At 36.4% G+C, this 12,857-nt stretch overlaps 1 pseudogene; it reads left to right on the forward strand.

The window, feature by feature from the left end:
* The first annotated feature begins 2,436 nt into the window (after positions 1-2,436).
* LOC145060740 (ribonuclease TUDOR 1-like) lies at positions 2,437-10,446 on the forward strand (annotated as a pseudogene).
* The last annotated feature ends 2,411 nt before the right edge of the window (positions 10,447-12,857 follow it).

A 12,857-nucleotide genomic window follows, 5' to 3' on the forward strand; every position in this document is an offset into this window, starting at 1 on the left:
ACATCATTTGAATCATCATTTGTACACCAGTCATTGTTATCGGCTCAGGTGCATCAGCTACAACAGGTACTTGTTGATTTACAGGCGGTTGATTCCTGTTTTCATCAGCATTTCCAACTCCGCTTCTTGTTCTCACCATTTTTGATCTATACACTGAATAATTTCACCTTATTACTCCAAATGATTACATGCTAGTTCTAATATCGTATACATATGCTTAGAATCCTAAACACATAATCCTTTAGATCCGGTTGGCAACAAATCGTAGATCCGAACAAACAATATCATATATGGCAACATATATCATTTAGCACATAAAAGCATTTTAGGCAACTTTCCTAAAATAAACTAGTGCTCGTGTCTAAAATTTATCAGACACACATCTCACAATCTCCACTTAGCATACTAAATTTAAGCCTAGAAATCCTACAAATTCCTAGTTCGCTTAAACTAATGCTCTGATACCAACTGTGACATCCCCAAAATCTCGGACAGAAAAGACCGATTTCATTTATGCTTTTTAAACATTTTCAGAGTAAATCCTTTTAGTTTTAAAAGAGATGCGGAATTTGTTCCCAAAAACAAAACATGATAAAATAGATATTTATCAAAACATTTCATAAAGAAATATGATTTCATTTCATAATCAAAAGTCGGGATGTCATGTTGCGATACAGATCATAAAGCATAAATGATAACATTACAAGTCGTTCAACAAATATATACATATACAGACTTGTAAACAAAACAACTTGATGATTTTGCCCATCTTAATGAAATGTCATCCTTGATGATTTTGTCATCCTTCGTTGAACGCTGGGCGTACAGAAGTACGCGGGGCGTACTTCGGATAGGCCGGCTGACTCCCCTTCGGATCATATCGGAGGTTTTAATTAAAAATAAATATTAAACATTTAATAAACTTCAAAAATTCATATCTCCTTCATACGAACTCCGTTTTCTACGTTCTTTATATCCACGCGAAGGTGAGACTACGCTCTACATTTTTCGTTTAGACTCTGTCGGCTAATTTTGAATTTTATTTTTATCAATTATTTTTAGGAGGTCGGGACAGAAAATTTCGTTATAAATTCATAACTTCTTTGTCTGACGTCCGTTCTCGCCTAACTTTTCATCGTTTCGCTATTAACAACGAGATCTTCGATTCTCGTTTAGAATGTTTCGGCTAAAAACCGCTCGATCTCAAATCGAGTATTCGGGCTGCATACTGCCAAGTCGAAACTTCAGAAAATCATAACTTCCTCATACGAAGTCAAATTTGGGCGTTCTATACATATTCGGAAACCTCGTTTCAACTACTACAACATTATCCAATGATATCGAGTTTATTTTACACTTAAATTTTGAAGCTCATTTTATTCTTATTTAATTAAATTATAATAATTAAGAAAACACACACATAAATCACATAATTCAAATAATTCACAAATAATACATTATATTATTTCAAATTGGGGTTACAAAGGTTAACCTAGACTATTACATTGCTAAAAATGGCAAGCCCAGAAACACGGGCGTTACACTAAGCAATGGGGGCTCAGCAGACATAATCTTGCCAATCTTGGTCTGTAGAGTGGCCCGAAATGAGATTCAAGGTAGGACAGCCCTACATCAGATCACCGAAGTAGTCGTCGATGCGAGAATGCATACCCTCCGCACCATTCATCTAGAAGATGCTCGTGAGAGATCTGAGAGAAACCATGAAACCCTACTGCAAGCACTGGCTGAATCACGAGCCGAAGTCATTGAACTCCGCGTATGCCAGAAGGTGTACGAAAGACACCTACTTGATGTGGAACGTCAACTGGATGAACTAAGAGTTCACCAGAGGGATGACCGTCGCCAGTAATAGATGTTTTACTTTATTTTCCTTGTTAAAAGGAATTGTTTTTCTATCTCTGCCTGGTGTGGCATTTTCTATGAAACTATTTTGGACTGTAAGTACTTTTGGTTAGGTCTTTATGATGTCAAGAACTATCTTCTCTAGATATGATGTAAGACCTTTTTACAAGGTCATTCTCCCGAACTTGTACGTCATGAATATCAAAGATATTGACAGTCGGCTAACTTCTATGTCATTCTTTATTCAAGTACTCTTATCATACTTTCATTAGAGTCTATCTGAAACATGATTTAGTCAAGTCATTGGACTATAGCAATTTAGCTCCGGAGACATTTCCAAGTCTCTTTCAGTGGTTGGATCATGTTATTCACCAACCAACGATACCTCAGCTTGAACGACAAACGTCATGAGACCATTCTACAAACTCACTTCCACTCAGTACTAGGACTGCATCGTAGGGATGTAGGTCAAACCTTCGCGAACATACTTCTACTCTTTACTTCAATAATCGAAGTACATCTAGGGTCAACCAGAATCGCTCACAAAATCCTTATCTTTCGTGTTACAAAATCATGTCTTCATCCGGAAGCAGCCATCCGAACAACGAAACCTCTGTTTTTCCTATGGACGCCACTACTTTTCAAACCGCAGTTACAGCTGCAGTGATAGCTGTCCTTGCAAACCACAGCACTGTCAACGCAAGCAAGACAGAAAAAGGAGTTGATAATCCCAATCGTGTTAACGATCCGAGAAATCAACAAATAGTAACAGTCGCCACCACCCAAAACAACAACTCAAAGTTCAAGAAAAGAAAACGTCAAGCTAAAGTGGAACGCAAACGATTTTAGAGAGTTTCCATGCAACAACAATAAGTGGAAACCGCTGTCATCTCAGTGTCGAGCAGACCATATGAAGGAACACTCCCGAAGTGAGACCGGTGCAACTACCACCACAAAGGAATTTTCTGAGTCAGGCAATGCAATAATTGAAACAAGATGGGGCACATTGCTCGTTTCTGTAGAACTACCTCCACCACTAGAGCAAGCCTAGTTTGCTATAGTTGTGGTGAGGCAGGGCACTATTACAGAGATTGCCCAAAAGAGAAGATCAACGAAAGAAACCGTGTTCCCATGACTCCTACTCGACGCTTCACTTCCACCACAAATGTTGGTGTTGCTTAGATATGTCACCAATGCGGTGAAATAGGACACCTCAAGAAGGATTGCACAATAACAAAGAACTCGGGCGCTGATGGGAAGATTATCAGGATCACAGCTGCAGGAGAACCTACTCCGGACCCACGTAAAAGTATTTAAGGCATTTTGTTGTAACGGACTTATGAAACATCCAAAACTAGTGCAACTAGAGTCTTATCTTTTGCGAGATCCCGTCGGTATAGGGATGCTCGTGCTGCGCATACTTGTCTTTTGTATTATACCTTATTCACAGCAATAGTCTTGTAGTAAATCTAAAGTACTGTAACTCTGTTGATGGTTGCACGGTTGTGTTTTGTCGGTAACGTCTTATGTTCAAATCTAATGTCTTTAAGTTTCCGTATGATTCCGACATTATCATACGACTCGATTCAATTTGATCCTCACAAAAACAGCTTCATACGTACATCTCTTTATCAGTAAATGTCTTTTTAGTGAAACCGTCATATCAGAACACCGAAGTACTCATGCATTGAGTACCTCATAGTTCTTTTCCTTTCCGAAGAAATCCCCGAAGTACCACTCGTACAGTACGTCAATTTCAAATCCAAAGATCCATACACTTGATGTGTCGCTGAAGAATGTATACATAGGGGTGATATATAATCAAGGTTTTACAAGTTTAGAATTGATGATTCCACTTTAACTTCTTTTTCCACGACGGGATATGAGCAAAAAGAAGAATCAGTTATTCGACTACCTTTTCAATCTTAATTATATACGACGCGTATACACGACATTGTGATCGTTGAACCAAGTATGAATTCTAATATGAACTTCAGGACGGAGACTGCCCAAGACTACGAGTAATTGTATCGTCATGTGAACAAACTGAGAACCCAGTATGACTCCTGTAAACAGATCGCCCTATAGTCTAAACGCCTACGGAGATACAAGAACAGCCCGGACAACTTAGCGAACTACACAAAAATAGAATTAGAAGACTAGGCTTCTCACCCTGGAGAACTTCGGTCTTATTCTTCCAGAGGTCGAAGGAATGCATCGTATGTACCTCGGCTATCGAGGACACCGTCCAGATTTTTCCATTAGAAATTGTTGCCTCTGTCTCGCATAGATGAATTGGTTGAGCAAACGCAAGGAAAGAATTACTTTCAGAAATGGACCTGAGATCCGAATATCACCAGTTTGAGTGTGAAGGAACGATGTCCGGAAGACTACCTTCCGAACTCGATGCGGACACTTCGAGTCCGTAGTGATACCCCTCGGATAGGACCAATACGCCCGAACCATTCATGAGTTTAATGAATAGAGTCCGTCTTTCTTACTTGGATCAGTTCGTCATTCTCCATGTAACTACTTACTTATCTACCCTTGTAGTAAGAAGGAACTCGCGGAAACATTACCCTCAGAGATACTTTTCGCAAAGTTCTCTGAACACGAGTTTTGGGATTGAAGAGTAAAAATTTCCTAAGACACATTATTAGTGATTTGGAAATTCTTGAGTACTATGTCAATTTATCAAAATCGTCGAGAATTTGTCGACACCAGAGACGCCTACAGGAATTTGCCAAATTCTAGGTCTTACAGACCTACTGTCATAGTTCATCCAGAACTCCTCGCAAGTCATAGAAACCTTTACGACTTTGACCCAGCAGGGGGTAGCCCTTGACTGGGAAGATAAACAAGAAAAAGAAACCTTGGAGATTCCAAGTGAGAGACCAAGTTTTTTAGCAAAACTCACTCTGGGAATGGCTTAATATGCTTCGCTTCGCGTGGAAAGCTAAATCCAAGTTAGTCAGAACCCCCGAGATTCTTACCAGAATCGGTCCTGTACCTCACAGACTAAACCTACTCCGCAAACTCAGTAATGTACATTTTACCCTTCGCGTCTCTATCTTGAAACCGTACCTTTCCGTTAAGACCCTCGTAAGTTCGACCCGACGAGATGGAGATTAACGAGATCCTCGCCTTCGTATTAGAACCATAGTGACCCTCGACCGAGTGGTCAAGCAGAAGCAGCGCCGCCTCCCTATAGTGAAGGTTCTTTGGGATACCAACCGAGGACCCAAATTCACTTATGAGCGCGAGAAACAATCGATTAGGAAGTTTCCCACCTCTTGGCTCGATCATTCATACCTACTTCCTTACCTAAATTGTAATTTCGGGACGAAATTCCCTATAACAGGGGGATGATGTGACAACTCGAAATTTTCATTCGGTTAAACCCTAATATCAATCAATTCGATTTATAGGTCAACTACATTATTACTTATTTTTGACAAATTTAAAGTTCGTTTGATTATCTTAATATTATTCTTTAAACGAACGGGTGAAAGAAAGTGTCGTCTCGGGTTTTGAAATTTAAAAACTGCAAACACCTCGTGTCTTAGAAGTTTACGACCAAAATTTTATGTTTGGGTCGAAAAATCACCCAAAAACCGTGAACTCATGCATAAGCATGAGTTTACTCCCCAAAAACTAGTCATTTTGTGTTTACTCCCCATTTACCAAAAGAGTAAACTCCAAAAATCCTCTCAAGTATCATCCTAGAATTAATTCAAGATCTTCAATCTAGTAATTGTTTCTAGCCCTTTCAAGTTATTATATCACTTAATCTAGTAATTTTACATCCTTTAATCCATCATTTTTTGTGTTTTGACTAGTTTTTCCAAAACACCAAGAACACACAATAAGTCTTCTTGGACTTTAAGTTCATTTCAAGCTTCCACAATGTAAGTACTTCTATCCTAGAGTCATTTAAAGCTTTCTATACAAGTTTATATCAAAGAAAAGTCCCATGAACACCAAGAACAAGGTGTTCATGGTTTTGGGAGGCTCCCAAAACCGTAAACACCAAAATTTGGTGCCTTAGGGTGCTTTAGGGTGTCTAGATGCTTAACAATGCCTTAGGGACTTGTCAAGATCCATCCTTGATGTGTTTATCACATAAAAGAACAAGAAAACAACCATTTTTATGTGTTTACGGTTTGGGGATCTCCCAAAACCGTAAACACCCCAAAAAGTGTGTAAAAGTCCCATGGTTGTTCCTTATGTCTAATTCTAACCTAGATTAGTGCCATGATTGACCTAAGGACTTAAAAACCCCCAAAATACCAAACGTATGGGTTTAAGGTAGTAGAATCATGAGTTTAAGGTAGTAAACTCATGGAAAAATGGTCCTTAGACCGTAAACTCCATTTAGGAGTGTTTTGATGCCACACAACACTTCCTAAGGCTTAAACATGAAGTAGGAATGTTTGGAATAGCTTAGAAGACTTCAAAACAACAAATGGTCAAAAGGTTAGGATTTTACGACCGTAAAATCAAGAGTTTACGACTGTAGACTCAAGGGGTGTTGTCCTTTAGGCAGTAAACTCATTTTAGGAGTGTTCCTTGAACCCCAAACACACTAGCCTTTCCCTACAACACTTAGATGCACTCCTTAGCACTTATAACACTTATACAAAGTGCTTTTCATGTCCTAGAGTGTCTTGAATTGTTTATTAGTTGTTTAAAGACTAATTGTTTATATACATATGTCATCATATGTAATTAGGATCTTTGTGCGTGTCTAAGTCTTCACTTAACACCAAGCACTTATCCGACACTTCTTTCCGATCCACTCGTAACAGGTGAGTTCATACCCCTTAATCAATGTTTTAAATGTTTTTAAATGCTTTATGGGGTGGATACAAGTAGAATCATGCTACTTATTATATCAATCACATGTGATTAATAAGCAGCATTCAAATGATTTACTACTCAATAGCCATTTTACCAAACAGTTTCCTTCAAATTATTTTCATAAACATTTTATATGTTTAAAACTCCTTATTAAACTGTACATTTTACTTTGTACGATTCATTTCAAACTCATATACAATTGTGTTTCAAACAAATGTTTCTTTATACTTAAACTGTTTTATCAAACACGTGCATTCAACCCGTTTTATAGATTGACATCAAGTCGATCTTTTCTTACATAATGATTATGTTCAAAGGTTTTACAAAACTTATTTTATGCTTTTATATTATCAATTTCATGCCTATATATGTATAGTTATATAAGAAATGTTTAAAATACTTAGGAAGGCTATCCACCCTATTTCCTTTTCGCGCTTGAGATGTGGTCTGGTGGGACATCGGGTATCCGTCCGATGGTTGTTTATATATTAGTTATATATCATATGTACATATATAGTCATAAAGGTCCTTCCAGTTCATCCAATTCCCTTAGGTAGCAAGGGTATACATCCATGTTCATACGTACCAGTTATATTACTAACATATGGGTAGTTTAGGAAGATACTAATACGTTTACTAGCACAATTAATCACACAAAGAGTCAGTTCATACATGAGTCATAATACTTAGTGATGAGAAACAAACATAATACTTAGTGATGAGAAACAAACCTAATACATAGTGATGAGAAACAAACATAATACTTAGTGATGAGAAACAAACATAATACATAGTGATGAGAAACAAACATACAGGCTAGATAGAGGAAGAACACACAATACAACTAGCACATACATTACATATAAATTACATTAGTTAGGTGAGCCATTAAACGGGTCATGGCACTACCTGCAATGACCATTTTTGTGTCCAGAATCTCCTTAATTGGGGAGCGTATGAGTTTGCGTATAGATCTATACTGGATTGACTATCCTACACCTTGTTGCTCGCTACAGTGGCACTTGCAAGTCTACGGGTGCCAAAAGTCATGTCTTACGGCGTCTTACATCATCGTTTTACTATAGTCGGTAGCAGGATACAGGTCTATCACATGTTACTTTAAATTACATTAGATTAAGGTAGTTAGTACGGTTGTAGTTAGATACTACACCATAGTATTGTTTCATTTTCCCATTACATTCACTTCGTGAACATTCACACGACGCACGGTAATGTAGAAACTATATTTTTGGTTAATGATAGTTAGATTTGGGAAAATACACACTCTTACAAGAGACCCACACACAGACACTAGATGCCTTGGTAGAAGGATACGATTAGTAGGAAACATAGGGCTTCCTAGGATCATTCAAAGCATTTTCATACTTACAGTTCATAGACATTTTCATACTTACAGTTCATATACATTTCAATACTTACAGTTCATATACATACAAATTAAGACACTAAAATACTTATGATCTCACCAGCTTTAAAGTTGATACTCTCTTTCAAAATAACTTGTATCCTCAGGTCAACCATAGACAGGTACCGATGCAAGGTTCAAAGAAGATGGTGCTCGTTCAAGACTCATCTTTCTTTTTTATTTATACTTTAGTGTCTATTATAATTTGACAGAACACACTTGTATTAAAATTATATTATTAATTCAATGGATGATGTTGTTTCTTGTTTACTACTTTTCATTGTTGTGATATTGTACATGACGTCCTCCGCCCCAGAACGTTTCCGCTTTTCATGGTTTTGGGGTGTGACAGTTGGTCAACTCTCACCTTTCATATTAGTCAAAGTTACCTTTTTTTGTTAAATTTAAATCTTTTTCTTTGTTTGCAGTGGAAATCCGCATCTCCTATATTTCTTTTGATATTCGCCTTTGCATTCAGGTATTATTATTTACTTCAATTTAGGGTTGTCTTCTTTTTGAACAAGTTCTTATTTTAGGCTTTATTTTAATAGTATCTGTTGGGATTTACTGTGTAGGTTGGAGACTCCAAGTGTCAAACTTTTAGGCATTATTTTAATAATATCTATTGGGGTTTTATTAACAGGTATAATAAATAATAATCCATTGCATAAGTTCTTATTAAGTTTTGTAGATTGCTTATATGGATATATATATATATATATATATATATATATATATATATATATATATATATATTTATATATATATATATTTATATATATATACTTTTATAATTGCAAAAGAGACTGCATTTGAATTTTGGGGTTTATATTTGTCATGCTTGCTGCTGTTATGTTTGGTTTTTGTTGGAGCATGACACAGATCCGATATTTTAATTTGCAAAAAAATAGTTTCTGAAATATTTATCTCCTACCTTTTCTTCTATAAATTTGTACTTATATTATATTTTGTCTTTATGGTTTTCGTTGTATTGTTGCATGTTGATGATGTGTCATTTTGTTGATGGGTTTTACTCACCAGGTGCTGTGGAGGGTGCAATCGGGAACCTTCCTCAATCTGCTGTTGGCGATCCAAAAAATCTTGATGCCATGGGCCTCTTAGCCATGGAAGCCATTGTAGAACAAGTTTGTGATGGAATTTCACTTCGTGTTTATCTGCTTCCAGAGTTTCAGATTATCCAAGTATTTGTTGCTAGAATCTAGGCACTACATGCATCCTTTTGAATACCACATGCATCCTTTTATGCAGATATCTTTTTAAATGATAAATACCTATTTAACGATATATTAGTATTTAATTAAAGTTTATTTTATAAAATTACATATTTTCATTATTAATCAATTGAATTATATATTTAATTCTAATTTATCTAATTGTTTACTAGGCAACATCAATGCGGAGAAGTACAACACGAGAACCTGCAATACCAATTGAGGCCCCATCCGAAGAGACAAATGGAGAAAATACTAATTCAGAATCACGTGGGCCCTTAACATCAGCCCAAAGAATATTAGCCTCATCAGGCTTCAATGAAGTGTCCCCTGGTCCTTATGGGAGGTAAGCTAAACATTTTACCGAGATCCGTGTTCAAAACAGAGATGTGAGTAATATCTTATTTTCTCTATTTCTTGCAATTTCCCCTTATTAAGTTGACATAAAAGACATTGAATTTGATTATTTCTATGTTTATTATTGAACAGGTTCCGATTGTTCTTGAGGGCGTTGACAAGTTTAGCAATCTGATTGGTTCTGTATATTACTCTGATGGAGAATCAGCAAAGGATCTGGCAATGGAGCTTATTAAAAACCTATGTTATTTTTTAAGATGACAACCTACTTTCTTACAACTTTTTTGATAACATATTGTTTTTTTAATTAGGGATTTGCAAAATATGTTGAGTGGAGTGCGTGTATTATGCAAGATGAAGCCAGGAGGAAGTTAAAAGCTGCAGACCTTCTAGCAAAGAAGACTAAGTTGAGGCTTTGGACAAACTATGTTCCTGCAGCTACTAATTCCAAGGCCATATCAGATAACTTCACTAGAAAGGTTTGTCTTTAAACTATCTCATTGTTGTTGCTAATGATTCACTACCATTCGGTAGTCCAGCTGCTGAAAGAAGAGTCAATATCTCAATTAGCAGATGCCCCAAATTGGGAGGTATGTTACGTTTTATGTTTAGTAAATTTAATTTATTTTTATATTTTTTTCATTTACAATTTCAATTCATTAAATTTTTTTAAATGAATAGACATTTCGTATTCAACATCATTTTTAGAATACTTTACACATAAACCATAAGTTCTTGTATGTAGCTTGTATATTCATTACAAATTTATAAAAATTCCTTATAAACCTCAAGTTAAAAGAAGATTTATCTTATCCATTTTTCAGTTTGGCATTTAGCTAGTGAATGTTGTGTTTGCGTTTCTGGTTCTATACCAGGATACGAGGTATACAACTATGTATTTATATTTATATGTATTTATTTATTAAATGCACACAAGCACTTGGAGCAAAAATAAATTAAGAATATGGAGATACTATTCCATCTAAGCCTGAGACTGGTCACTGAATTGCCTCCCCCAAGATCAGCCTGAGACTAAAGAATTGAATTGAGATTGTATTCAATATCTTGAAATGTTTCATTGTCATGAGCATGTGATCTTGGAAGTCAGTCTCCTCTTCATCAAATTCTAGATTTTCAAATGTCCCTCCAAAACCTTCGGACTCATGTTTAGTTTCCATGAAAGAAGAATCTTGAATTGGTGAAGTGGTGGTAGGTGGATCAGTGGATTGTGAAGAAAAATAGATGTGATTGGTTGTTTGATGATGTTTTCAAAGGTAGGAGAATCCGTTGTGGATGTAGTAGGAATGACAGGTGTGAGTTGTGGAGGTAAAGAAATAATATTATCTGGGGTAACATCTGAAGGTTTACCTATGTCTCCAGTATGCGAAGCATCCTCACCCATTGTGACATTTGCATCTATATCAAATATGTTTACAAAAATGTCAGAAGCCCCGTGCCTCCATAGAAACTGTCTTGGCAACCGAAACTTCGGGTGGTATTACAACAGTTGATGCAATATGAGAAGAACCTTTCTAAAGATCAGCTTCCGGTGTTCTGGAATTATTTCATTTTCATCAGTAGTAGACTATGATAAAACAATCACCCTACTCTTCTTCTTCTTATTCGATATGTGTTTGGCCATATCAGTTGCCCTTCTATTCGTAGAAGATGGTGAAGCAGGGGCAGGAATATCACGAAAGATAAATCCTTGATGCCAAACCTGTGGTTTGCGAACAAAATTTTTTAAAGGTGATCACCTCTTATGTTTTGACTTCATCTTGATTTTTTAGAAAAACACCAGTCTTCGAAGGAATGATTTCCTTTTGAGTCGATGGGGTATCAGCAACAACAACTTCTGGTTGGATTGGCTCGGCTTCTATAGTTGGAAATTTCTTCGGACTCTTTGTGGATTTAGATTCTTTAACAGATTTCTCAGAAGATTCAGCAGCAACCTTCTTTGAACATTTAGTCTTCTTTTCTTATTCTCTAGCCAAAAGAACCCCGGTTTCAACAGAAGTATCGATGGTTTGTAAGTAATTGATTAGAACTATGTTAGTGGGATCAACTCTTTTCCGCATAACATCAGGAATGCGAATAACAATTGGAAATTCGTCAGTATCATCTGATGCATCCTTCGGAGAACTATAAACATGAAAGATAGCTTTTTCTTCATCTGTCGGAACAAAAATCCCTTCCTTCTCATAAAAATATTTCAAAATCAAACTCCAATATCGAGCACACGAAATTCCATGAAGAGCATTCGTGTTCTCTATACTCGTCAAGAACTCCTTCCATAATTGAGTACAATAATCAACCTGAAGATCATAGTATAAACCTGTGACCATCACATAAACTTCCATCCTCCCCTTGTCCAACCCAACAGTTCCTCCAGTTAAACATCTGAGAAAAATGCCAAATAGAAAATTCCAAACACTCGGAAGTCCTGACTTCTTGAAATCACTTATCTTTGCCAACTGGGGTTGATGACCCATTTCATTGAACATGTGAACAATTTTTGGGAATTTAAAAGTGACGTATGGCGGAGAATTAGGTATATCGAGAATTTGACAGAAAAGCTTCTTTGATAGTCTAACCTTCTTATCAGTCACAAGATTAAACAAAACTACATCCAAAGCTTTAGAATAAGTAGTTGTTGATCCAGCTTGAGACAGCCATGATAGAGGAACAAAGAATGAGTTGAACATGGCTTTTGATAATACAGAGCTTTAGAATAAGTAGCTGTCATTTTATCTATGTGTTCACTATATAGATATAGATTGTAGAGAGAGTTTTGGGTGGGGATTCTCCCTATCCATGAGTGTTGTTCATGTATCATGTTGTATCTCTCTATCTATCAATTACAGTTTACTAACATATTATGCTCTTCATTTATTCATTCGATTATCTTCTTGATATTATTATCCCACACCAATCCAATCAATAAAATGGAAACCTACAACCAAAACATCAAATAAAGCACTAAAATTCCAAAAAACTCTTTGATCTGAAGACAAAAATACCAAAAAGCAAGGACTTTGCGACTTACAAGGGTCCAGAAGGTGAATGGGGTTTGAGATCTTCTAGAATCAAGCTTCACTGCAATGTGCTTAGAGAATAAC

The sequence above is a fragment of the Lactuca serriola genome, chromosome 1 (assembly GCF_051521515.1).
Source record: "Lactuca serriola cultivar US96UC23 chromosome 1, Lser_US96UC23_V15, whole genome shotgun sequence".
Taxonomy (NCBI): Eukaryota; Viridiplantae; Streptophyta; class Magnoliopsida; order Asterales; family Asteraceae; genus Lactuca; species Lactuca serriola.